The 26,616-nt window shown below is 38.3% G+C and overlaps 1 protein-coding gene across 50 annotated transcripts in view; it reads right to left on the bottom strand.

Moving 5' to 3' along the window:
* Positions 1–26,616, bottom strand: part of TRIP12 (thyroid hormone receptor interactor 12) — a 145,442-nt gene that overhangs the window by 110,687 nt on the left and 8,139 nt on the right. The gene's annotated exons all lie outside the window — the stretch shown is intronic.

The raw sequence follows: 26,616 nt of genomic DNA, 5'->3' as shown, positions 1-26,616 counted from the left end.
TCCTCCTTACGGTAGTTTCACGAGCCAGTCTAGCAAGAGAGGCGTGGCTACTAAAAAGGAGGCAGGTACACACACCATTTGTATTTAATGGCACCCTGATTAACCAAGACCGAAAAGAAAGAGAAGAGAAGAGAAGAGAAGAGAAGAGAAGAGAAGAGAAGAGAGAAGAGAAAAAAGAAAAAGAAAGAAAAGAAAAGAAAAGAAAAGAAAAGAAAAGAAAAGAAAAGAAAAGAAAAGAAAAGAAAAGAAAAGAAAAGAAAAGAAAAAACAGACTAGAACCAGAGAGAAGCAGGTAAGGGAAAAGTTAACTCCAAAATTAAGACCAGCTGGGCAATCACCAAAAGACAAAGCCAGAGGTAGGACAACGGCTTTGCACCTAGATGATCTGCTCTCTGCTCAAAAAGGAGAATAACCAAAAAAGCAAAATTGTAAATTAATTACAAGTCGGAGGAAGAAATTTGAATTAGTGAAACAACCGAGGAAGACAAAAAAGGAGGACGTGGTTATTATTAGAAACAGAAGAAAAATAATACTATTGCACAATTTTAAAAATCGATTATAAAATACGTTATAAAACAGGAAGACCACCCTAAGATTTTGAAAGCGAAAATGTTCTACGCACTGGAAACCAAACTACTGTCAACATTTTGGTAAGCAAAAGAGCAGGTACAGAATGCTGGGCAGAGAACACATCTACATATGTAATTTTATATAAGCAAGCATTGGCTTAAATATTACCTGTAGACAATACATTAAAAAAAAAAACTTTAAATTATTTACTTTGTTAGAATAGGACCCTTTAAGGCCTTTTTGAGGATTTTGAATCATGTACCTATTTCCCTACTCATAAAATTCTTTACACAATTATATATGTTGTAATTTTAACTCTACAGAAGATGACGGTGGGTAAAAATAACCAAAAAAAAAAAAAAAAAAAAAAACAACCCACAAACCATGAAAACACTAGCCATTTTTAGCAGATTATTGTCTCATCTTCATTTTTTAAATCATGAGGTCTCATTACTAAAAACTGCAGAAAAATTCAAAAACTGATTACTTCAAAGGCCATATGCCAGATACATATTTAAAAAAATGTAATTTTATAATCCAAATCCTGTTTCCAAGAAAATGGAGTTCTTACTGCCTAAAACACAGACCACAGAGAATGACACACTGAAACACTGAAAGAACTCCTATCACTGCACCAAAAGTCTATTTTGTGGAATACTGTACTCTGATCAATTTATCACTAACAGATAAAATTCACCCCCGCTACTTCTAAAATACAGAGCACCTCACCCCCTAATGCGAATCCTGTCTTAGCTCCTATTACTTGTATAATCCTTCAAAATACTGACTGCATTTAACAGAGTATTTCTTTCTTGTTAAGGTCTCAGGATTACAGACTAGAGTCAGCAAGTTTCAGCCCATGGGCCAATGTTGGCTCACAGACCCAGTTTTAAGAGGTCTCAATCCTGCTGGCTCCCGTAATTAGCCAGTCGGTGAGTGGAGGTAGAAGGTCAGCTTATCACCAGCATTTTTAGTACATCCTCTTAAAGATGTTCTTTTCTACCTATCCACAAATGAAGAGACAAAAAAGGGAAAGGTGATGTACTACATAGTCTCTAAAATCTAATTCTGCTCTACACTTTTAACACTCTGACCTAATATTTATTTTAGCTTTCACTAAATGGAGAATATTGTGTAAATTCTTCCTTATTAAGACCTACTAGCACCATGATCACAGAGTGATAATCAAAAGGGAAGAGCTACTGAGAGAAGAAGGGTAACTGGTAAAATGCCTCTCTCTCTCCCAAAGAGAAAGAGGTCTGCTGGGAAGAATCACAGTTATTCAAAGTAAAACACAAAGTATCCCATAGTTTACAGCAAGGTGCTCCCAGATAGAGAAAAACAACTCTATGTTTGGTAAATGTAAACCTTTTAGAGCATAGGGGCCCACCTAAGAAGGTAACTACTTTCCAAATATTTTCTTCAATACATGTTGTCACTGCTGTGAATTCCAACGTGATAATGAAATCAAAGAGGTTAATTTCTTTAACACTGCTTGTATTAGAAAGTCTACCTAGCCTGCCTTGCAACAACAAAAGGTATTTCAACACTGTGATAATCATGGATTGGTACCAACTTTTTGATGCAACAATATGCAACCTGTAGTCAACAGCATTAGATCCTGGAGAATTTTCAGGAACAAATATCACCAAGTTTGTGGCTAGGATCATGGAAAAGAAAGCTAAAAAAAATGCAACTCAAAGTTGAAGAGACAAGATACAAACTGTAACTTTAATACAAAGAACAATGCAGAGTACCAAATTTGTTTAAAATCATGTCATAAGAATTGCATCTAAATCTGGAAAGTCTCAGAAAATATTTTTCGAAAGTTAAAAAAAAAAAAACCCTCACATTTAGAATGTCACATACTCTACAGACCAGTGCCGCACAATTCTACAAATAGTAGTATTACCAAAAATAAGTAGGTATGATGACTGCCTCATAATGAGCCAGAACATGTAACAAATCTATAAGCAAGAACAACTTTAGAGTTGTTATTCCCAAACCTAAGTTTTCATACAGATTCCTGGGCCCAATCAGAATGAGGGTAAAGGGAAACCAGCTGATTTTTTCTAAAGCCCCTTACATTCATTCCAGTATCAGGTAGGTTTCAGAACTGACACAGGTTACTCCACTTTTTTTGCTATCTTATGTATCACCTAATCCTTCGCAATCTTTACATGACTCTCCCTACATCCCATAATTAAAAATTGCCACTCATCTACTTAGAATCCAGCAATTCCACTTCTAGGAATCTTCTGGGAATCTAACAATCTAAAGAAACACTTGCACAAGTATGCAAAGATATATGTAATCAAGATGTTAGCTGCAGTATGTCATAGAGAAAAACTGGAGAGAATCCAAATGTTCTCAGAAGGAGAATGGTTAAGTAATAAGCACACTGCAGCAAGTCTATGGCATGCTTAGAGGTCCTAAAAACAAAGAAGTAGATTTGTACATGCTGCACTCATATATGAAGCACAATACTTAGCTAATTCCCTCAACCAATATTTGCGAGCCTTGACAGGCATCAACAATCTTTGCATGGACGGAGCTCACGCTCAATTGGGAAGACAAAAAATAATCAAGCTATTTGCACACTGTGCTAAGTGCCATGAAAAGATGGAATAGGAGAAAAATAGGACGGAGAGAATAACAGGAAGTGGGAAGGAAAAGGCTACTTTAGGCTGACTCATCAGGTAATATACCTCTCTAAAGAGATATTTTAAGCTGAGACCTGAGGACAAGAATGAAACGGGAAAATTCTATGTGTTTGTACATATGTAAGGGGGAAAAAATACCTAAATGTCAACAGTAGAGAAGAGAGGGAAGCCTGTACAAAGCACCTATTTTTCTTTAATCAGTTTGAATTCTGGCTCCACCACAAACCACGTTAACCTTGGAGAAATTTCTTACCTATCAAAGGCTGTTTCCTCATCTAAAAACTGAGGATAAGCAGATCTCATGAGGTTAATAAAATTAACTAAAACACTTAGAAAATAGAGTAAGCAGGGGCACCTGGGGGGGGGGGGAGGTTGTCAGTTAAGTGTCTGACTCTTGATTTTGGCTCAGGTCCTGAACTTAGGGCTGGAAGATCAAGCCCCCCATCGCGCTCTGCACTGGGTGTGGGGCTTTGCTTAAGATTCTCTCTCCCCCTCTCTCCTCCCTCTGCCTCTCCCACTCCTCCACTCCCACCCTCGCATACTAGTGCAAACTAGTGAGCTCTTCTTGAGGAAAAAAAAAAAAAAAAGCAAGCAAGGGCTGCCCGGGTGGCTCGGCAGTTTAGCGCCTGCCTTCAGCCCAGGGCCTGATCCTGGAGACCTGGGATCAAGTCCAGCGTCAGGCTTCCTGCGTGGAGCCTGCTTCTCCCCCTGCCTGTGTCTGCTGCTCTGTGTCTCTCAGTAATAAATAAATAAAATCTTTTTTTTTTTTTTTAAAGGCAAGCAAACTGGGGGATGGAGGGAGCACATACGTATTAAATTTTAAGAGACTTATGTCAACAAAATGCAGTATGAAAAATGTGAACACTAACTACATATTTACAGAGCTTAAGGAACTATTTTTTATTGTACAGTCATAGGATTAAGCTTAGGTCTATAAAAGGAGTTCTCATCTTTCAAAGAAGCAGACTGAAATATTTACAGATCAAGTAACAACACAAATTTGCTTCAAAATAATTGAGGCGGGGCTAAAAGTACAGGTGAAAAAGTGGCCAGGAATTGCTGGTGTAGGATCTGGGTCATGGGTACACAGAGGTTCATTACAGTTCTATTTCTGTATATGTCTGAAATCCTCCATAAGTCTCTCATAGAAAGAGTAAGCACTCAAAATATGTTATTACGATCTTTAGAAGGGAAAAGATTTGCTTTTGTTTTCAGAGTCCTCACCACTTGCTTATTTAAAAAAATGTGTCCATAGCGATTTCACTTTTCTTAGAAATGAGAAAAATTAAGCTTCTGGATATAGAACAAATTATCCTTGACCTAAATGTGTCAACCTACATTTCATTAATTCATCCTTTAAATCCTTGCCTCCCAATTCCACACACTTTAAAATTATCAAAGAAAACAGGCCTTTCAGAGGTCGATACAGAAGAAAACAAAGCCTGTCCCCCCATCATTTGACAAGTGGCCATGGTGACCCTATACAGCTTCCTACAGTCCTGTTTCTAAGTGTGGAAGTATTCCCTCCTTCTACATGAGAAGAAGCTGCATACAGAGCACAAGTCTTCTGATACTGTAAGTAAGATCCAAGTACTACCAGTAAACTCCAGAGGATGCACAATCAGTTCAACACTTCACCCAATTACTGGTGGGGGAGCTAAACAGCTATCATACACTCTGCTCTGGCAAAAGACAAAACCCCTCCACTTCAGGCAGGCACTCTGCACTTTAGCATACAGCTAAATCTCAAGTACCAACCAACAGCACCTTAAGCAAGAACATGTAACTAACAGGTAAACATGGAATACAATGAAAACAAAGTGAAACTAGCCTACTTGGATCAAAAAAGCATTAAAGCATATTAACAAAAGCCCTTCTAAACTGAGCACCATGGAATCCCTGAATGACTCAGTGGTTTAGTGCCTGCCTTCAGCCCAGGGCATGATCCTGGAGTCCTGGGATCGAGTCCCACATCAGGCTCCCTGCATGGAGCCTGCTTCTCCCTCAGCCTGTGTGTGTCTCTCTCTCTCTGTGTCTGTGTGTGTGTGTCTAATGAATAAATAAAAATCTTTTAAAAAATAAAAAAATAATAAACTGAACACTAGATCTCTTCAATATACATAAATGGATATAGACAACAATAATGGTGAGCTACAAAAGAGTCTTTGGCACACTAGAATGGATATGGACCAGTGACACTCATGCTTTCTACCAGCCTAAAAAAAAAAATTTTTTTTCTCAGCTGGCATAAAATGATTAAATCAAAAAATTAAAAGCCATTTTTAAATCAAAAGAAGTTATTGCTCTTAAAATGGCACAAATACAAACTGAACAAAATGTGCAAAACAGGATAGTTGTATAAATCCAATTCCCTTCCTGAACTCATTGTAATCTTTTTCACTTTTCATACTCTTTTCCCCAATGATTTATTATTGAAAATTATCAAAACACACAAAATTGAGAATTGCTCAATAAATACCTATAATTCCATCACCTAGCTTTTTACAAGTAGCAGTATATTACTCTTCCTTATCATAGATGTATCCCTATCTATTCACCTATGCATCCCTGCCTGTCCTGCTAAACGTCCATCCTATTTTTGAAGCATTTCAAAGTAAGTTGCAGAATCATTCTACTCTCTATCATTAACTAGTGTGCAAATTTTGTTTCAGGTATTCAGTTAAATTTACATACAGTGAAATGCACAAATCTTAAGTATAAAACTTAATGAATTTTGTCAAATGCATACACCTAAATCCTAAATAAGTGTGGAACCTAAATCCCTATCAAGAAAGAGTATCACCCAAGAAAGTTTCTTTGTGCTCCAGTCAATCCCGAACTCCTCCAAACTCTTAAAACCATTCTAATTTTTCTAACTAGAGATTAGCTTTACCTCTTCCAATTTCATGTAAATTGAGTCACGGAATGTGTACTGTTTTGTACAAAATTACTTTGACTCAATATATCCTGAGACTGATTTATGTGGCTGAGTACATCAGTGTGTACTGCTGAGTAGTATTCCACGGTGTCATACTCTATTTTGTTTATCCATTCATTCGCACTTGGACTGTTTCTAGGTTTGGGCCATTATGAATAAAGCTGCTACAAACATCTAGAAGTCTTTCCATGGACATATGCTTTCAATTCTCTTATGTAACTACTACAAGTAGAATCTCTAGATTGTTGTGAAGGTTATGATTAACTTTTAAAGGAACCATAAGACCCTTCCCAAAGCAGCTATATTTTACACTCCTACCACTAAGTGATAATTTCCCGTTGTTCCATAACCTTGTCAATACATGGTGTTACTGATCTTTTTAAATTTAGTCATTCTCATTGATGTGTAGCGGTATCTCACTGTTCGAATTTATACTTCCTCACTAATGCTGCTGATCATTTGGAGCTCTTTTCACCTGACCAAGACCAAACTACAAGAACCTAATCTTATTTCAAATTTTAGTCTTTATCATTTTAAAAAAATAAAAACACTCCGGGCTACACCTTGAGAACTGAGATGACCAGATTTCTACCTAAACCCCACTCAACTGATAAATCACCTTGCTGCTAAGCAGTGAGGACAAAGGGAGTCATCAAGGGAGAGAAAGAGAAAATTAAAAAACTGTATCTGAAAATCTATACATGCCTGGCCAAGATTTCTAGTCATATTCTGAAAAATCTGAAATATCCAAGAAACTGTAAGCCCGAGCTTTCCAAATCTTGTCTATTTTTTTTAGTGCAGAGCTGCTCAATATTTAGCCTAAGAATGACCTAGGATGGCAGTAAAATATGGATTTTTAAAAAAAAAAAATACAGATTCTTATTAAAATATAGGTATAAGCCTGAAACGCTGCATTTCTAACAAGCTCCCTTGCCAGCCTGAGGGCTACACTTTGGGTAGCAAAAGTGTTAGTGCCCCTAAATACCTGACAGAAGCAATGCACATCTTCTCTGGATAAAGGCACCTTTATTCCAGGCTTTAGGAAACCTCTACAAATAAACTACAAACAGTGGACACCACAAAGAAGACACATAAACAAGGCACCGTAGACAAGAATCTGCATAAACAGAAACCATCACACAGATTTCAGATATTAGAATTATCAGACAAATCTTAGGCAAAATGCCCCCGATGTTAAAAGATACAAAGAACAAAACTGCAAAAACTAAAGGCAACCAAAAACAACTATTAAAAGGGACCTAATTTGGAAGAGAACCAAAGGAACTTCTAATATGGAAATAAAACTAAAGCTCAAAAGACAGGTCTGGCAGCATATTAGACCAAGTCAGGCAAAGCATCAAAATATAAATTACACAGAATGTAGCAAAGATGCCAAAAGATTAAAATTTCAGAAGTATAAGAATGAAGACATAGTGAAGCATATTAAACATCTATTGGCTTGGAATTTTCTAGCACTGGTAAAAGATACCAACTCTTAAATTCAAGATGCCCAAATGATCTCAAATAAGATAAATAAAAAGACATTTACCTAGACATGTCATAATGAAACTATGGAATAAAACAAAGTACCAACGACAGAGAAAATCTTGCAGCACAAGAGAAAGGAGGGAATTATTTTTTACAGACTATCATCAGCTGCCCTCAGCAACAATGGAAGCCAGAAGACAGTGAAATTATATTTTCTTCAGCATACTAAAGATACATGCCAATCAAGCATTCTATACTAAATGAAATTATCTTTAAAGAATTAAGCTTTGGGGCAGCCCGGGTGGCTCAGCGGTTTAGTGCCTGCCTTCAGCCCAGGGCGTGATCCTGGAGACACCGGATCAAGTCCCAACCTCAGGCTCCCTGAATGGAGCCTGCTTCTCCCTTTGCCTGTGTCTCTGCCTCTCTCTCCCACCACCCCCCACTCACGAATAAATAAATAAAATCTAAAAAAAAAAAAAAAAGAATTAAGCTTTTTGGGCCCCTGAGTGGCTCAGTTAACCAAGAGTTATGACTCTTGGTTTCCATTCCGGTCATGATTTCAGGTTGTGAAATCAAGCCCCAAGTTGGACTCCACCATAGGTGTGGATCCCGCTTAGGATTCTCTTTTCCTCTGCCCTCTAGCCATCCCACAAATAGATAAATAGAATCTTTTTTTTTTTTTTTTAAACTTTTGTCAGTTTAAAAACTGAGTTTTTCCACCAGCATTACAAAGGAAAGGACCTTGATTGACATAGCACTGAAATGCAAGATTAACAAGGATGACAGATAGATGTAAATGAAAGTTAATTCTATGAAATTCCAGTTAAGGTTTTAAAAACTGATGAAAGTAAAATGAGAACAGTATCTTAAAGCCAATGAGCCTGGCAAACCGAGATACTAAAGTCTTTGTGTTTCTACAAGTTAAGGAACCAGTTAAGGAACCTTGTTAGATATATTATTTTAGTTTCTAAAGTAACCAAAGACTAAAATCATACATCTATTAAAAAACAAATTCAAGTGAGAGCAACAAATTAGAAAATAAAATGGTAAAACTCAATCTCTAGTTGGATTTTTAAAACATTTCAACTAGAAGAGACCAATGTAAAATACCAGGATGGGGAAACGAAGTAAATTAGAAAATACCGCGCACTGGACAAAAAAAGCTGGTGTAGCTTATTAGCATTAAAAAACTGACATTAAAAGTTTTAAAAAAGACATTACTAGAGATAAAAATGGGTTCTGCAGGGACGCCTGGCTGGCTCAATCAGCACACCTGACTCTTGGTCCCTGGGCCAGGAGTTCAAGCCCCACTCTGGGCATAGAGCTTACTTTTAAAAGATTAAAAATTTTTAAGTAAATAAATAAATTTTTTAAATAGTTCCATCATAATGATAAAAGTTTCAATTCAGGAAGACAGCAATTCCTTTTTTTTTTTTTTTTTTTTTAAGATTAGAGAGTGAGAGAGAACAAGCACGAGAAGACAGGAGAGTGAGAGAATCTCAGGCAGACTCCCTGTTGAGCACAGAGCTCAACTGGGGTTAGATGCCAAGATCCTGAGATCACGACCTGTAAGCTGGATGCTCAACCAAATGAGCCACCCAGACACCTCCCCCCAGAAAGACAGCAATTCCTCATCAGCTTTTAAAACCTTAAAACAAAAACTGAAAAACATACAAATCCAGAATTTTAAAACTCCTCTCTCAGTAACTGGTATTAACAAGACAACCAAAAAATACATTAGTTTGGATACAGATGTGAACAACAATATTATCAATAGACCTAATGGGGACAAATTTAACACTGCAAATACACATTCTTTACAAGCACACACAGAATATTGACAGAAACTCCCCACACACTGGGCCTCATACGGTAAACCAACAAATTCAAGGAAATGAAATCACAAAGTATATTCTTTGACCATAATGAATACAAATGAATAGAAATCAATAGCAAAAACAGGACTAGAATATCCCACAGTAGAAAAGTACACACACTTCCAGAGCAGTATCTAAATACTTTTACCAGTCAAATGGCAATTAACTCAAAGTTCATTATCCATCGGCAAGGTTTAGATTGATTTTTCTGACTCATTACCTTGCACTTGCCCCCACTATAGTTCACCTGAAATCTTGCCTATTCAAGTTTTTAAAAATCTGTTTCTGCATATTACAACTCTGAAGAGCTCCACGGCATTTTGCAAATTTAGATGTGTCATTAAATACAAGGGGATACATGTACTAGACAACCATATTTCATGTTTCTCTTTATTCAGTGTAGTCCCACAGATTCTTACAGAAGTTGTCACATATTACATGACAAGCCCCTGTATCCCACAACACCCAAAACTAAACTAGGGTTCAGGACTCTGTAAATGACCTATGCTAGACCACTCAGAGTCCTTCCCCAGGGTACTTAGATTGTGTACCTAGGTGGTTAAGTGCAAAGTCTGGCATTATGTTTAACACAGCCACATTAGGAAGCAGTCGAGAGACTGAAAGTGCATACTAGCATATGTGCACGCAGACACAAGAGTAGAGACAACAGGTAAAAGTATCTCAACTGCTGGTTTAAGTTCTTTGCTCTTGAGGGCTTGGCTTCCTGATTCCATCTTTAAAGATTTCATTAGATGGGGTACTTGGATGACTCAACAGTTAAGTGTCTGCCTTTGACTGGGATCATGATCTTGAGGTCCTGGGATCTCGCCCTGCATCAGGCTCCCTGCTCAGCAGGGAGTATGCTTCTCCTCTCCCTTTGCCCTCCCCTCTGTTCAAGCTCTCTTTCTCTCCCCCGAATAGATAAATAAAACCTCAAGGGTTGCCTGGGCGGCTCAGTAATTGAGCATCTGCCTTTGGCTCAGGTCGTGATCCTGGGTCCCGGGATCAAGACCCACATCAGGCTCCCTACAGGGGAGCCTGCTTCCCCCTCTATGTCTCTGCCTCTCTTTCTGTCTCTCTCATTAGTAAATAAATAAAATCTTAAAAAATAAAGTAAAATAAAATCTCAAAAAAAAAAGTCATTAGACAAACATGGGTAGTAGATCTCAAGTAATAAGGCTAGGTGACCTACTGTCCAATTAATGCTTGAGTTTTTAGTCCTAGTTTTTATGCCTCCAAATTCACATATTCTTTTAATCCTGATTCACTCATAGAAATTCAGTGTTTTCTCTAACAAAGACAAAACTATTTTTATATACTGTTGTTCTATATGAACACTTTGTATAATTAAAACATGTCTATCTCTTCAATCCTAATAACCCCAGAATTACAGAGAGAAAAAATATTACTCATATCTAATAGACAAGATTCAAAGGAAATTCATCTATGTTCAACTATCTAAAATTGAAATCACATTAGAACTCCAGTCTCCTGACTCAGACCAATTCTCTTATATGATGCCCTTTAAAAGTATAAATTCAAGGGCATCTGGTGACAGCTGTCCAGTCGACCCTTGATTTTGGCTCAGGTGGTGGTCTCGGGGTCATGGGACAGAGCCCCACACTGGGCTCCATGTTCAGTGGGAGTCTGCTTGGGATTCTTTCCCTCTACCCCACTCCACCCCCATTCTCTATCACTAAGACAAATATATCCTTTATTTTAAAAAGTACAAATTCATATGCATCAAACTCAGTTTGTAACTTTCCATTTGTAATATGCTATATGTAACCCTAAGTGAAATAAATCAACATTAAGTGATACCACATACAGTACCATTAAAATAAGAACCACTCTAAAAACTGTACCAAAAAGCATTGCTGAATACACTAAAATCAATGATCAAAAAAATCGTAAAACTTAGTACCTTCTTCCTTTATTAAAATTTAAAGGAGAAAATATTAAGATGAAATACATCTAATACAAGTACCAACTTGTTGTAGCAGTAAAAGAGAAAGAAAATTGAACGAAACACGAAACCACAGCCACCAAATTTCTATGTGTAGTCATTTCTCGCCCAAAAATAAAAAAAAACAAAAATAACCAAAACAAACTAGGAGAGGTAGAAATAAGTAATGCCAAAATATAAAACAAGACAGTCACGTTTCTTCTAGGGAAAAAAAAAAAAGAATCACAAAAACCAGTAAGAATAAACCAGAGGTGACAAAAGGATTAAGGAAGATTTCGTTTTGTGCTGAGGCATCAGCGAGCCTCTTTTCAAGTGAGTGAGGTGAGCAGACAGTGATGACAAGAAAATCTCTGATAGGATGTATGCAAGACTTATGGGAGCTCTGGAGAGCTCAGACCAATGAAAGACCAAACTGTGGACAATTAGAGTTTGGACAAAAAAAACGATACGCTGCTCCTGGAAGCACTTATTCCAGAAGAACAACCCAAGCCTTCCTCAGGGGAGGCGATACACCTCTCAAGGGGTAGAAAAGTGAAAACTCTTACTGGTAAAAGGAGACTGCCCAGGAGAGGGGAGCAGGAAGGCAAGGAGGCCATCATAGGACAGAGAGAGAAACAGCTTCAGAAAGGCCTAGAGACCTCGTTGAGTGAATGAATGAATGAATGAGTGAATGAATGAATGAACAAAACAAACGAACCGGAAACAGCTAGGGAGGAGTCTAAGAGGAAAGCTTGAAAACACCTCAAAAACTAAAATTGCAAAAGAAACCCCAAAGACGGAATTCACACCTAAACTCTGCCAACCAAACTGCATGTCAAAGACAATAAGGGAAAAAGTGCTAATATCTTTTTTCGAAACAAAACATTCTGTACAAACTTCTAAATAACAAGGAAAGAGATAGAAGCTTGTATAAGCCAATCAGAAATTCCATTTTTACCTATTAGTTGGACTTCTACCTTGAAATATCAAAAAGAACTGGTAATTGCTCCCTACCGGGTAGAACCAGCACTCCAAGTTTGGTTCTGAAGTAAATTTGGCATCTTCCCAGAACAGTCTCCTATCGAGCCTTGTCCAAGTGACACTGTTAGAGCCAACAAATGAGCACAGTTTCTAGTTAACAGGACGTTTACATTCAAAATAATAAAAATTTCAAATAGAAAAACTATCAAAAGGGATGAACCTTCTTCCTTGGAGGACAAATCCAAGTAACAAGTAGTTTTCATCTGTAGTCCCATACTACTAAATGGGCAAGGCTAGTTGTTGTTGTTGTTGTTGTTTTTAATTTTTTTTTATTTATGATAGTCACACAGAGAGAGAGAGAGAGAGAGAGAGAGAGGCAGAGACACAGGCAGAGGGAGAAGCAGGCTCCATGCTCCGGGAGCCCGACGTGGGATTCGATCCCGGGTCTCCAGGATCGCGCCCTGGGCCAAAGGCAGGCGCTAAACCGCTGCGCCACTCAGGTTGTTCTTTTTAATTGGTATGATTTTTAACTAACAGAAGACAACACATCACATCTGAATTCTCAATTCTAAAACTTATAAAAAAAAAAGTTATAGAATCCAATGAGTACAGGGTTTATTTTGGAGCGATGAAATGTTCTGAAATTAGACCATGGTGATGGTTGCACAACTCTGCGAATATATTAAAAACGCTGTAGATTTTAAATGGGTGAATTGTATGGCATAGGAATTCTATATCTGGATAAAGCTGCTTAAAAAATTCTGTTTTGCTTTGAAAGTGTTTCCTGCTTTCCAAAGTACTGCATAAAAAGGAAAACTCTAAAGCTCTAAAGCTGTTGCTTTTAGATCTTCAAGTATGTCAACAAAAACGGAACATGCCAGACTCTTCCAAACAGGTATTGAAAGGTACTATAAACCAACTGACATTTTAAAGACAAGTAATCATCATTTGTTAAGAATGAAAAGACTCCTACACCGATTGGAATACATATTTTTAATGCATTTACTAAATGACTGATAACCGAATTTTTCACTACTTCCATATCTTCCTATTCTCCATTCTAATAAAGTAATGATAACTTTTCCACTTCACAGTCCTTACAGTGCTTAGAAAGACAATAGCTTTTTCTTGTTTACCAACACTGCCATTAAATATAAAAATAAAATGAAAACCAGTAGTATTTACATAGGAAAAACTATATTCCACAATACCTAATACTGGGCCAATTTAAGCGTTTATTAACATTTTCTAAAGCAAACAAAATGAGAATAATTAAATCCAACAAGGATACCACTTATCTGTTCCAAAAAGAAGTTCTTCTAGGACTCAGAGCGTCCAGTGATAGAAAAGGAAGAACTACTTTACCTTCTAACATAACCTTAACAAAACCTAAAGACTGAGGGGCAGATATTCAGTCTTGTAAAAGTCTATTCAATCAACAGACATTTGCAGTCCAACTGTGCGCAAAACGCACTGATGTCTTTTAAGTGAAAAATACTGCTTTAAGGAAACTTGAACATGAACTGTAATCACCCAAGTTAAAACAACAAAAAAACCCAAAACTATAGCAACCGGTTCAAGCATTTTCATTAATCAGGTTAGGTGCAACCCACTTCAAAAAGGAAAAGAATGCCTGCTGAAGGAAACAGATCGCCCTGAAGTTAACAACAGCAAAAAATTAAAAAATGAAGGCTGGGGGAGCATACTATAAACTCCAAAGATGTTTATGTTAATGTTCTTAGACTATAATTCTTTACTAATTTCCTTTTTATTCCTCTTACACAAATTAAGAAAAAAAATACCTCTGCTCCTGGTTTACTATTTGAGACATATCCACACATCTTAAAAATGCAAGACAGGGAACTACATGAACACAAGTCATTTTACACCAGTCCACCAGGAGAATCATCTCATCTACATAGAGCACTTCAGAGCACTGCCTTTACCAACATTTCCTCACATTTAAGCTTACAATGGTCACACTGGGTTTTTTTGTTTGTTTTGTTTTGTTTTGTTTTTTTGAAGGAAGAGAAGAATGAGGGGACACTAAGGCCAAGACTTACTAATTGAGGTATGTATGGGCGCGTTGGGTCTTACTCAGCCACTCAGAGATTTCATTACCCTACTTCCTAGGTTTCAGGCACTGTTGGAGAAAGGGGTACGCTCTCCCCTTATGGAACTTGCATTCCACTGGGGAAGCAGACAACAATAACTAGAAAAATAAGCAATCAGTAGAGAGAATGAAGGAGGTAGGGACTGCAGACTACAGATAGAAAAAGACGGAAGATAACATTCCCTACCCAAATTCCATCTATCCCACACTCTTTCCTGCTAAAAGAATCCTGCCTTATAGAGAGTCTAAATCCCTTCACCAGGATTTTTTCCTCAAACTGTAAGAAAAGAGCCTTGAAATCAATTTAGTCCAGGAGTTCACAATAGGAGGTCATGAACTTGGATTGAAAAAAATAATAATAATTTCACTAACTTCTAATTGAAATTTAACATTTCCTTCTATCCAGAAGAGGCAACAAACCACATTATTGGCAGTACCTTTGGCGTTGCACCAAGAGCAATCACAGATATTATCCTATCACATTACAATTGTTGCAGATACCTCTAAATATCATTTACACCCATCACTACTCTGAACAGCTGCTAGATCATGTTATCGAAATGCTAATAAAGAAATGTATTACTGTATTACAACATACTAATTTAACAGCTTGAGAACTAGATTTCAACACTTGATATACTGGGGATTTTGTCTTATGCAATTATTTCAGAAATTTAAAAATCTTATCTTGAGGAGTCCACAGCTTAAGACTGTGGCAGAGTCCACACCACAGAAAAAGTTAAGAATTCTCAGACATAAAAAAAAAAAAAAAAAAAAAAAGAATTCTCAGACATAAAAGGTCATATAACCAGAAGTTTTAAATGAAATTTAATCATTAAACTAGTCTAAGTTTAATGATTAAATGCTGTTCAAAAGTTTAATGATTAAATACTGTTCAGAATTTATTTCAGTTTCATACATATTTCTACACATACACCGGTGAAGCAAAGTAGGGCATTTCTTATCATGGATTACAGATCAAAAGAACATAATAAAAGCCAGTGGTTTAAATCTATCTTCATACAATACCATTATTCTTTTACTTATTTTTGCCATAAGTACGCCCTAGCTCTCCCAAATAAGAGGTAAGTGAGCTATGCTGAGCATCCTTCAGGAATACCTTGCTTTCTGGATTTAAAAAAAGGCCCCATGGGGCACCAGGCTGGCCCAGCCAGTAGAGCATGCAACTCTTGATCTTGAGGTTATCAGTTCAAGCCCCACACTGGGCATAGAGCTTACTTTAAAAATAAAATAATAAAAAATAAAAAAAAATTTTGAAAGACCCCATCTTCTCCTCCTTCCTGCTTCAAATGTGATGGACATAATGACTTCAAGCCATAACAGAGCTATCTGGTATCTAGGAGAACCACTTACTAAAAATGGCAGAGCAGACACACAATGTGATCCTTGCTGGAACCACGGTGTACCTGAACCACACTGTATGAGGAAAAATAAATTCTGATCTGTTTAAGGTCCAGTTAGTCAAGATTCCTATTATTTGTCAGTAAAATGCTGCGGTCAGTAGTAGTGCCTGGGTGTCTCAGTTAAGCATCTGCCTTGAGTTCAGGTCACAATCCCAGGGTCTGGGATCTAGCCTTGCATTGGGCAACTTCTCCCTCTTGCTCTGCCCCTCCGTTTGTGTGCATGCATGCTCGCTCTCTCTCGTGCTCTCTCTCTCCTCACTCTGTCTCCTATAAATGAATATAATCTTTAAAACGAAGTTCCTATCAGAAAAATTATTATGGATGGGGTAGCCAAGAAAGGCCTTTTTGAGGGGTAACATCTTAGCCAAGACTTCATGCATGAGGAGACAGATATATAAAACCTAAAAGAGCATTCCAGGCAGCAGGGAGAGCTACTAAAGGGTGAAGGGAGAATGTCAGAGAGGTGGGCAAGAGCCAGGACATGAGTTTAAGTAGCATTCCAATTCTTTCACCAAATGTTGTAAGCAAACACACTTTTCTCTCTCTCTCCTCTCTCTCTCACACATGCATACACACACACACACAAGAATGTTTTCCAAGTTAATACAAAGATAAGAGACAGAGAACTCTCATTTAAAAACTTGGTTTTCAGGGTACGACATGTCGGTGGCTCAGTGGCTGAGCGTCTGCTTTTGGCTCAGGGCATGATCCTGGGGTCCTGGGGTCAAGTCCCTCACCGGGTTCCCCGTGGAGAGCCTGCTTTTCTCCCTCTGCCTATGTCTCTGCCCCCTCTCTGTGTCTTCCGTGAATAAATTAAATCTAAAATAAAATAAATTTTAAAAATAAATATTAAAACTTGGCTTTCGGGTCACCTGTGTGGCTCAGCCAGTGAGGTGTCGGACTCTTGATTTTTGCCTTGGGTTGTGGTCTCAGGGTCATGAGATCGAGTCCTAAGAAAGCTCCATGCTGAGCGTGGTGTCTGCTTAGGATTGCCTCTCTGCCCTTCCCACCCAGCTGGCCATGGCTAGCACATGCCCTCTCTCTAAAAAACTTAAAATAAATTAAAACTTGGTTTTAGGTACAAAGCTTTTCCCTGAAACATTAACAACAGTTTTTATAAAAATCTGATAAAAGAATTAGGAAGATTGAATAAATTATGGTAAATATAAAGCAAAGAATAACAAAATAGGGAAATGTTCGTCATATAAAAGCATGGACAAAAACATATGGACTCATTTTTATGAAAACAAAAACTAGAAGAAAACACAAAAATGTTTCTACTCATTCTATCAGGTAGAAAGATTATGGATGGGTTCTTAATTTTCTCTTTATGTGCTTTATTCAAATTTGAACTATCACTCAGTCTGTACTTTATAATCCGAAATAAATGCCTCAAAAATTAAAATTTGCTCACTAAATATAATGTGGCACCCTGGAGAGATCCTGGAACAGAAAGGCACTAGGTGAAAAATAAGGAAATTTAAATAATGTATAGGTAGTAATAATGTACTGGTTCATTAGCTGAGTCAAAAATATACTAATGCTAAGATCTTAACAAAAGGAAAAATGGTGGGGAGTGTTGGGTAACTATCTCTGTTATTTTATTTTTATTTTTTAATGAATCTAGAACTACCTTTTAGGGCGCCTGGGTGGCTCAGTCGGTTGGGCATCTGCCTTCAGCTTGGGTCTTGATCCCAGGATCCTGGGATAGAACCCTTATCAGGCTCCCTGCTAATAAGCAAGAGCCTGCTTCTCTGCCACTTCCTCTACTGCTGCTTGTGCTCACTCTCAAATAAATAAATAATCTTAATTAAAATAAATAAAACTACCCTTTAAAAACAAGATTTTTTTAAAAAAGATTTTATTTATTTATTCATGAGAGATACGAGGGGGGTGCAGGGCAGAGACACAGGCAGAAGGAGAAGCAAGCTCCATGCAAGGAGCCTGACATGGGACTTGATCCCGGGTCTCCAGGATCACTCCCTGGGCTGAAGGTGGTGCTAAACCGCTGAGCCATCTGGGCTGCCCAGATTCTTTTTTTTTTTTTTTTTTTAATGTTTAAGTCCACTTACCTAAGACTCTTCAAGCAGATAAGCTCAGATAGTAGGAGTCATCACTAAGGAATGGTAGGCAAAGGCAAGAGAGGGCATTTAGGAAAAAAGACTGTATGTTGAATGTTAAGGGCAAAAGGTTTTGTATAATAGGTCTGCCAGGCACACAACAGGCCCTCACTTGTTGCAGAATAAGACTCTCACTTATTTTACTATTTCCAGAAACAGGAGGTTTAAAGTATCTTTTTTAAAAGACCTTATTGATCCCCTCAACTAAGGAGAAAAGTGCAGAGAATATACTTTTTAAAGTATCTTTCAGCTACCAGAATAATCACCTGCTTAGGACCATGTGATGCAAGGCTTCGCTCAGGACTTCCCTCCTTAATGCCCAATTCTAGCAAGCAGCTTTGCAACTTACCACATTAAAAGCTGAGGAAAGTAGGATGGGGGGTTTACAGAGTACCTAAGCATATAAGACCGCCAACCAGGAAGGAAGGGGCAAGGATCACTCTCTATACGAAGCAAGTAAGTCCCTTAATAAGCGGGCCATTTAGGAGTGTCCAACTGCCAATGATAATGTTCACTAATGGTGGCCTCGAGTCAGGAACAAAACCCATTCACAGTACTCTGAAGCCAACATGTGTATAATGACTAGTAAAGAGCCATATTAAAAAAAAAAAAAAGGCACTGACCTTTTTTCAGATTTTACATATATTTTTTAAAAGGTGTATTTTTTAAAGCTTTTATTAAAAACTTTTAAAAGAGAAAACAGATTTATCCTCTAATGATAAAAAAGAAACCCTTGATCTTAGAACTGGATAAAGGGAATGTGGGATATTCTTTACTGCAAGAACATTTTTGTAAGTCTGAAGTTATATCAAAAAAAGAAAACAAAACAAAACAAAACCCACTAAACCTATCACACCATTTTATTGAAACTATTAGTGGTAGTCAAACAGACTTTAATTACCAATGAATAGAATCTTTGAACCTGGATCAAATATAGATACTTTTCCCCAAAAAACTTTTCAAAAACACTTAATGTTAGTCCAGGTCAGGGTTATTTTTCCTTTCAATCTTTAAAGTGTATTTCAATTGTCCATTAAATTTACTAACACCTAAATTATGACAACTGAGAAACAATAAATTTACACTGTTGACTTAATTTCATAGATTTACAGCAACTGTGAAAATAAGTCATTTAAAAAAAACTATTATATGGTTCTTTTATATAGAATAAAAGCTACTATTAAACTCCTTCTAGAAGCCAATACCCTAATCAAAAAAAAATTGTAATAAAGATACTGTGTTAAGCACTTCACTCTCTCACTAAACTCCGAAGAATCCTGTAAAGTACAATTTTTCTATACTTTACACCTTAATAACTTGCCCAAGGTCAAACAACCAGGAAACTGGAACCCAAATTCATCCTGATGAGTCCCCACCCCCATTCTATCAAATGATCTCCTTCAACCCTAAAACTCTACCACTCAAGGAATTCCAAGAGGACATCAGAGAAATCCATCTTCTTAAACTTGTCTTTTTTTAAGATTTTATTTATTCATGAGAAAGGCAGAGACACAGAGACATAGGGAGGGGGGAGAAGCAGGCTCCCTGCGGGGAGCCTGATGTGGGACTTGATCCCAGGTCCCTGGCATCAACTCTGAGCCAAAGGCAGGTGGCTCAACCAGTGAGGCACCCAGGTGTCCCCCAAACTTGTCTTTTTAGATAGACTATCAACAAAGGAAAGGAAAAATGCTTCCTCTCAAAAAAGAATGGTTATTAACAATAACACATGAAGCACTTACTTATGCCAGGCATTGTTTTAAAGGTTTACATATTAACCAATTTAATCCTCACAACAAACCTAAAGTGGATATAACTATCATTCCCATTTTACAGATGCAAAAACTGAATCCAAAATAAAGTGACTGACCCAAGGTCACAAAGTTAATCATGAGAACCAGAGCTTAAGTTAAATCTCAGTCTTTGCTCTTAGCCACTTAACACCAATTCCCTTGTTACTGAGACATTACCAGAGTATCTTTAAGACACACAGATGTTGTTTCAAATTCCTGTAAACCAAGTAAAGGCAGCTAGTAATAACTATGTGGAGCAGGGGCTGGAAAACTATGGCACACAGGCCAAATCTGGACTACTGCTTCATTCTGTAAATAAAGTTTTATTAAAACAAAGGCAATGGCTGCTTTTGTGCCCACAACAGCTGCGTAATTATAAGAGACTACATGACTGACTAAGTGAAAAGTATCTGCTGGCTGGCATTTTATAATAGAAGTTTCCTTACCCCAGTTCTGGAAGACATGTATAAGGCAGCCTGGGTGGCTCAGTTGGTTAAGTGTCTGCCTTTGGATCACTCAGGTCATGACCCCAAGGTCCTGGGATCCAGCCCCACATCAGGCTCCCTGCTCAATGGGGAGTCTGCTTCTCCCTCTCCCTCTGGCCCTCCCCCTATTTGTGCACACTCTCTTTGCTCTCTCTGTAAGGCAGTGTTTAAGCCTTCCTCTAAACCATGCAAATATACATTTTTCTCTTCATCACCATAAATAAAAACAGCAGCAGCTACCATTTATCAAGTATATACTACTTATGCAAGATTCTACAGCAACCTTTTTCACACAAAAGAAAACTAAGCCTCAGAGAGTTTAAATGACTCACCCAAGATCACACAGCTGGAATAGGGAAGATCTTGTTTAAGTCAGTTTCTGGCTTCAAGGCCCATATTCTTTCTCGGGCACTGCCTTCAAAATATATAAATGTGTACAGCCATGAAAAGCAAAATTATCTATTGAAAACTGACTAAAGGGACACCTTGGTGGCTCAGCAGTTGAGCGTTCTGCCTTTGGCTCCGGAACTCTGGGATCGAGTCATGTGGGCATCATGTTCCTGCATGGAGCCTGCTTCTCCCTCTGACTATGCCTCTGCCTCTCTGTGTCTCTCATGAATAAACAAAATCTTGAAAGAAAAGAAAAGAGAGAAAGAGAGAAAGAGAGAAAGAGAGAAAGAGAGAAAGAGAGAAAGAGAGAAAGAGAGAAAGAGAGAAAGAGAGAAAGAGAGAAAGAGAGAAAGAAAGAAAGAAAGAAAGAAAGAAAGAAAGAAAAAGAAAGAAAAGGAAAGGAAAAGGAAAAGGGAAAGAAAACTGACTGAAGCTTCATGATAGGGGTACCTGGATAGCTCAGTCAGTTAAGCACATGCCTTCGGCTCAGGTCATGGTCCAGAATCCTAGGATCCAGCCTCCCATCAGGCTCCCTGCTCAACGAGGAGTCTGCTTCTCCCTCTGTCTCTACCCCTTCCCCTGCTTTTGTGCACACGTCCAAGAGCTCTCTATCAAATAAAATCTTAAAGTTTCATGATAAAAATGCCGACTAAGAAAAATGTTCATGTAAATGCATGCAGATATGAATTAGCTCATACTTTATTTACCATTATACTGTATTTATATATTTCCTATCATTCTAGTTCAGGTTATGAATAACCCAGAGATACTTAAAGCATAGGAAGAATATGGAACATTCTCCCTTTGCAAAGTTATGGAGCAAAGAAACTCACTAAAATAAAGAGAAAACAAACACAGCATCTAGAACGTATTTACTCAGTACAATTAACTCTCTTTGGCCACTGCATAACTCTTCTGACACAGACTCTTATCCACCCTCATTATACTTTTTGTCTAGAAAGTCCAATTCTCCTATTTCCCCACTTACATATCCATTCCCCCCACCCCCACTGAGGACTAACCTATGTACCAGTGAACCAAGGAAAGGATTCGATAGAGGTTGGCTGTTGTTGCTATCACTCATAAAGCCTTTTATATTCTTATCCCATTCATCTCCCTCACCACTACTGTTCTACATCACTGTTGGACATATTATACATTATTTATAGCAAAAGCCACATCATAAAGATACCAAGGGGGTACATGGGTGGTTCGGTTGTTAAGCATCTGCCTTCAGCTCAGGTCATGATCAGAAGGTTCTGGAATCAAGCCCCACATCAGGTTCCCTGCTCAATGGGGGGTCTGCTTCTCTCTCTCCCTCTCCCTCTGCCACTCCCCCTGTTTGTGCTTGCCCCCCCCCCCCGCAATCAAACAAATAAAATCTTTAAAAAAAGATAGCAAGGAATTGAATTTGGAATTAAACGTGGTTGGGCTCCTGCCTTCCACCTAGGGCGTGATCCTGGAGTCCCACGGCAGGCTCTCTGCATGGAGCCTGCTTCTCCCTCTGCCAGTGTCTCTGCCTCGATCTCTCTCTCATAAATAAAATCTTTAAAAAAATAAAATGAAATGAAATATAAATAAACGTGGTCAAGTATTTCTCACAATTCTGAGAAATATCTTGAGTAATATTTTTAGCATATTCTCTTCCTAACAGCTAGTCACCTGATAAGACATCTGAATAATGTTCAGTTTAAGAGTTTTTATGGTTACTTTTCTTCCCAATTTTACCTCCCTCCCTAATGAGACTATAAACTCAATGCCAAGGACCACATCTTACATATCTTCCTAATCCCAAGTCTTTTTTTTTTTTTTAAGAATTTATTTATTCATGAGAGACACAGAGAGGCAGAGACATAGGCAGAGGGAGAAGCTTGGCTTTCCCACAGGGAGCCTGATGTGGGACTCGTTTCCGAGACTCCGGGATCACACCCTGAGCTGAAGGCAGATGTTCAACCACTGAGCCACCCAGGCATCCTTCCTAATCCCAAATCTTGACCTAGGACTTGAAATAAAGTTTTCAAGGGGCCAGAGTGGCTCAACCAGTTAAGCATCTGCCTTTGGTTCCGGTCTTGATCTCGGAGTCCTGGGATAGGGCCCTGAGTCAGGCTCTCTGCTAACCAGGGAGGAAGGGTCTAATTCCCCCTCTCCTTATGCCTGCCGCTCCCCCTGCTTGTGCTCTATCAGATAAATAAAACTTTTAAAAATAACATTAAAATAAAAAAGGATTCAAAAATGTCTATTAATACATACCATTGCTTATTATTCATTTACATTAATTCTAAGTCCACTGCTAACTTCAGACTAAATACACCAAGAGCACAGATGTCTTATATGAGTATTTTTCTCAGTTTGAGTATTACTAATGCAATTCACGCAATACCTCTAAAAGATAAATGGCCCAGTTGCTGAAACCAGTCTAATTCTTTCCACTGGAACATGACTCTAATACTGGACTGTAAAACAGACAAAATTGCAGAATGTTTTCTTAGAACCATTGTTTTACTAAGTTTCTGGGTATATGTTCCTTAAAAGAACTACAGATTAAGCCATTGCTAACTTTAAAACTCTTAATATGCAAACTTCCCAAATCCTTTACGATCACATTAAAAATTTAAATAAACTGAGCAGACATCTTAAAAAAGGTTCTAAGCATCTCTAAATATAGTAAACTCTGAGAAGTTAATTGTGCATTATGAATCATCTTATTTTTCTTTTTTAGCAACAAGAACTAATGAACGCTGGATGGAAGTAAATGCGTTAAGTCGAAGGCCCATCCAACAGAGAGAAAACGCTGCTTTTCCAGCAAACATTAAGTTCCCCAATTCCTTATCTGATTCAAGAACTATAAGCTGAGTATCATTTAAAACCAGTGCCACAGGGCACCTGGGTGGCTCAGGGCATGATCCCGGGATCCTGGGATCGAGAGCTGCATCGGGCTCCCCGAGGGAAGTCGGCTTCTCCCTCTGCCTGTGTCTCTGCCTCTCTCGGTCTCTCATAAATAAATAAAATCTTTAAAATAAATAAAATAAAGCCAGTGCCACAACGAGGATCCCAAATGACGGTTTATTACCTCTTCCATAATTCCTTTCAGAATACTTAGGTTGTGGCTCAGCGGTTGAGCGTCTGCCTTCCGCCCAGGGCATGATCCCAGAGTCCCGGGATCCAGCCACATCAGGCTCCCTGCAGGGAGCCTGCTTCTCCCTCTACCTGTGTCTCCGCCTCTCTCTCTCTCTCTCTCTCCCTCTGTCTTTCATGAATAAAATCTTAAAAAAAAACAAAAACAAAAACAAAAAAACGAACTATTCTTTAAAAGAAAGAAAAATACTTAGGTTGTGTAATGAGAAGATACCTGGAGAAAAAAATGGCAGGGCCTAATATGCAGGCAGCTGAAAAGTAATACTAGATGGTTCAAAGAGGCAGGAGCAGATTATCTTACAGTGCCACACCAAAGGCTGAAATTCCCCAAGTCTTACCTCATAGCAGCAACTGGAAGGGCAAACTTTTCCAAAGACCGGGTTAAGAGTAAAGTAAAATAGGAATGAACTCTGCAACTGACCCACTACTTTTCTAAGAAAAGTATTTTGAGGTCAAGATGTGTAAATTAACACTGAAGTTCTTAATGACAACCAAGAAATAATTAGGAAACTAGTCTGATCACAAAGCTAAGAACTACTGAAGTCTTCTCAAAAACCAACCTAATTGTTGCCATCTACTGGGAGAAAGGCAGAAATGCTTATGGGTCTGGGATGGAAGGGCTGGCTTCAAGTCCAATTCCCTCTTGAGACTAGGCCACTTTCCCTAGGTGAGTAACAAAACATGGAAATATAGGTTTAATAAAGGAAAAACTAGAAAGGTGCACAAATGCCTTGCATTAAAAGACACTCTTGTCTCTTGTAGTACTAAAATACACAACCTTCCAAATGTTTTTATTCCTAAGTCCACAAACCCCTAAGTTTCATGACTTAACAGGTATAAATCATGAATTTGCACTACTAGCATTTCTACTATTTCACATAAAGAATAAAATGAATTCAAATTGCAGTCAGCAAAGTCTACAAGAATACTCTAGAAACTAAAGCTGCTGTAAGAAAACTAGTAATTGCTACCAGATCCCTGAATGAAATATAATTCTCAGTAACTTTAGTTTCCCTTCAGCCACCAGCTAACCACATTTTCTAATTTTGAAATCCTGTTTTATGTACTTTTATAAAAGTAACAGGGATAACAAATAGTCTACTGTGGCATCAACCAGAGTGCTAGGCTAAGTATTTTACTAAGATATTTAACTTGATCAAGCAGGTGCCAGGGTGACTCCATCAGTTAAGCGTCCAACTCCTGATTTTGGCTCAGGTCATGATCTCAGTATCAGGCTCCATGCTGAGCGTGGAGCATGCTTGAGATTCTCATTCTCCCTCTTCCTCTGACCATCCTGCCCCCACTTCCCATATGTGTGCATGCACATGTGCATGTGCACATGCTCGCTCTTTCTCTCTCTCTGGGAAAACAAAAAACAAAACCCAGGTAATATTAAGTTGCACTTTTTTTTAAAAGTATGTAAATACTGGGGCGCCTGGGTGGCTCAGTAGGTTAAGCGTCTGACTTCTGCTCTGGTCATGATCTCAGGATCCTGGGATGGAACCCCATCGGGCTCCTCGCTCTTCAGGCTCCAGACTCTACTGGAGAGTCCACACCCATGGGCACTTGCTCTCTCAAAATAACTCCAATCTTTAAAAAAAAAAAAAAAAAAGTACATAGGGGCACCTGGGTGTCTCAGGTCAGGATCCCAGGGCCCAGGGTCCTGGGACTGAGCCCCGCATGAGGCTCCCTGCTCAGCAGGGGGAGCCTGCTTCTCCCTCTGCCTCCCCACTCTACTCATGCTCTCATTCTTTCTCTCAATTTTTTTTAGTATATAAATACTTAAACCAAAATTTGCTTTTCTTAAAACATCGTATTTTTTTAATGCTTAGCAGAAGTTTCTCTCATAAAGATTGATATACTAACTAAGGAACTCACAAAAAATCATGTATTAATTTTCAAACAGTACTCTGAATTTAAAAAACCTCTCCCGGGGATCCCTGGGTGGCGCAGCGGTTTGGCGCCTGCCTTTGGCCCAGGGCGCGATCCTGGAGACCCGGGATCGAATCCCACGTCAGGCTCCCGGTGCATGGAGCCTGCTTCTCTCCCTGCCTGTGTCTCTGCCTCTCTCTCTCTCTCTATCATGAATAAATAAATAAAAATCTTAAAAAAAAAAAAAAAAAAAAAAAGGAAAAAAATAAAAAATAAAAAAATAAAAAATAAAAAACCTCTCCCTGGTGGCTCAGTGGTTTAGCACCGCCTTCAGCCCAGGGCGTGATCCTGGAGACCCAGGATCAAGTCCCACATCCAGCTCCCTGCATGGAGCCTGCTGCAGTCTCCCTCAGCCTGTGTCTCTGCCTCTGTCTCATGAATAAATAAAATCTTTAAAAAGAAAAAAAAAAGAAAAAGAAAAAAAGAACCTCTGAATAAACAAACAATAGATGAATTTGTTAATACAAAATGATCGCCAGCTTCCATTAAAGGGGAAGAATTCTATAACTGAACAGAGAAGCAACAGGAGTTATTTAGAGAGCTCCCCACTTATTTAACAGAAGTATTCTAACTACCATGTATGGAAACTAAACAAGAAGTTTTACCTCCACTGGTTCTATCACCCCCAAAACTTCCCATAATAACCATTTTAATCTACAGTCCTAGAAAGGGAAGCCATTTTATAGAAAGTTAAGATCTTATGATCTAAAAGCACTTTTTCTTTATAGTTTACCAATTAAATATTTCTGTATACTTTTTTATGTT

Source organism: Vulpes vulpes, chromosome 9, assembly GCF_048418805.1.
Source record: "Vulpes vulpes isolate BD-2025 chromosome 9, VulVul3, whole genome shotgun sequence".
NCBI classification, from domain to species: Eukaryota; Metazoa; Chordata; class Mammalia; order Carnivora; family Canidae; genus Vulpes; species Vulpes vulpes.
The sequence above is the reverse complement of the archived record's forward strand: the minus strand, read 5'-3'. Positions and strand labels throughout refer to the sequence as shown.